We start from the raw sequence: 2,498 nt of genomic DNA on the forward strand, positions 1-2,498 counted from the left end.
GGCATGTATCTCTTCGAGTATTTTGGAAGCCTCCTTGGCGTCAACGCACCGTAATAATCCCAGGTCTGGAGTCGTTCTGTACAGAATTCCTCCACTTTGGAAGAAATGGTTGGTTAATCTTCGGAGTGTGTGTTTCTGAGTATGATTTGCATATTCCGGGTATTCTCCTTTTTCCAAGTATTCCTTGATATCATGGAACCACAAATTCCCATCCGTTTCTCCTTCAACATGAGCGCAACAAGCTGGCTGATTATGAATTCTTACTGAAATAGAGTTGATGAAATTCTTGTCCGGATGCTATATCATGGAGGACAAAGTGGCTAATGCGCCTGCAAACTTATTCTGGATTCACGGAACATGTTTGAACTCTATCTTTGTGAACCTCTTCATCTACTCTTGCACGTGATACAAATATAGTAATATTTTGGTATTCTTTGTAGCCCACTCTCCTAGAACATGATGTACTAGAAGGTTTGAATCACCAATTACTAGCAATTCCTGGATATTCATGTCAATAGCAAAATTCAGCCCCTAGATGCAAGCCTCGTATTCTGCCATATTGTTGGTGCACGAAAAACCTGAGCTTCGAGGATACCGGATAATGTTGACGTGTCTTTGATACCAAAACAGCTCCAGTACCCACTCCTTTGAAGTTCACGGTTCCATCAAAAAACATTCTCCAACCGTCATACGTTTCGGTGATATCTTGTCCTACAAATGATACTTCTTCATCTTGAAAATACGTTTTCAGTGGTTCGTATTCTCCTCCTACAGGATTTTCTGCGAGATGATCTGCTAAAGCCTGTCCTTTGACTGCCTTCTGAGATCAAATTCACTCAACAATAGCTGCCATTTTGCTAGTTTCCCTGTAGGCATTGGTTTCTGGAAAATGTATTTTAGAGGATCCATCCTTGATATGAGATATGTAGTATAGGCAAAAAAGTAGTGCCTAAACTTCTAAGCTATCCACGTCAGAACGCAGTAGGTGTGTTCCAGCAAAGAATAACGTGCTTCATATGGTGTGAACTTCTAACTCATATAATATATGGCATGTTCCTTTCTTCTCGTCTCGTCGTGTTGTCCCAAGACACAACCGAAAGCTCCATCCAGTACGTACAGATAGAGTAACATAGGTCTACCAGGTTCCGGCGGGACCAGGACTGGTGGACTGGACAGGTATTCCTTGATTTGGTCAAAAGCCTTTTGACATTCTTCAGTCTAACTTGTTGCATCGTCTTTCTTCAGCATTTTTAAAATTGGCTCACAGATCAAGGCCGATTGTGCTATGAAACGGCTGATGTAATTGAGATACCCCAAGAAACTCATCACATCTTTCTTGTTCTTTGGTGGTGGCAAATCCTGGATAGCTTTAACCTTTGATGGGTCTAGTTTAATCCCTTGGCGACTGACGATGAAGCCTAGCAATTTTCCGGCAGGGATTTCGAAGGCACACTTTGCAGGATTCAGTTTCAGATTGTACCTTCGAAGCCGAGTAAAGAATTTCCTCAAGTTTGCTATATGATCTGTGCTTTTTCTGGATTTGATGATGACGTCATCCACGTACACCTCTATTTCTTTATGAATCATGTCATGGAAAATAGTCGTCATAGCTCTCATATAAGTGGCTCCAGCATTCTTCAGGCGAAACAACATCGTTTTATAACAATAAATCCCCCACAGAGTGATAAAGGCTGTTTTCTTGGCATCTTCTTCATCCATCCAGATCTATTGATATCCCGCGAAGCAATACACAAAGGATTGAAGTTCATGCTTGGCACAGTTGTCGATCAGTATGTGTATATTGGGTAACGGGAAATCATCTTTGGGACTTGCTTTGTTTAAATCCCAATAGTCGACACATACTCTGACCTTCCCATCCTTCTTCAAAACTGGCACAATGTTGGCCAACCAGGTAGGGTATTCGACCACTGTAAGAACCTTAGCTTTGATCTGCTTGGTAACTTCCTCTTTGATTTTCAAACTCATATCCGGTTTGAAATTTTTGAGCTTCTACTTTACTGGCGGACACATAGGATAAGTAGGTAGTTTATGAGCCACTATAGACGTGCTAAAACCAGTCATATCATCATAAGACCACGCAAAAATATCTTCATACTCCTTCAGGGAACGGGTGTACTCTTCTTTCTCTGATGGTGATAGATGAATGCTTATGCGAGTTTCTTTGACTGTTTCAAAATCTCCCAAATTGACCATCTCAGTTTCGTCCAAATTGGACTTAGGCTTGTTCTCAAAATTTTCCACTTCTCTGATAGTTTCCTCGGGTATTATATCTTCTTCTTCTGCTTCTTCTTCTTCTTCTTCTTCTTCTATTTCCTCCGAATCACTATCCTTATGTTGTGTCTTCTCATTACATGTCATAGTCGTCGGTTTATCAGGATAAGTAATAATAATGCTATAGAGAGAAAATGTAAAGGATAATAATAAATACTAAAAATAGCAAATGACATTAGATAAATACTTGAAAAACATTAAAAAGA

The sequence above is a fragment of the Nicotiana attenuata genome, unplaced genomic scaffold (genome assembly GCF_001879085.1).
Source record: "Nicotiana attenuata strain UT unplaced genomic scaffold, NIATTr2, whole genome shotgun sequence".
In the NCBI taxonomy this organism is placed as follows: domain Eukaryota; kingdom Viridiplantae; phylum Streptophyta; class Magnoliopsida; order Solanales; family Solanaceae; genus Nicotiana; species Nicotiana attenuata.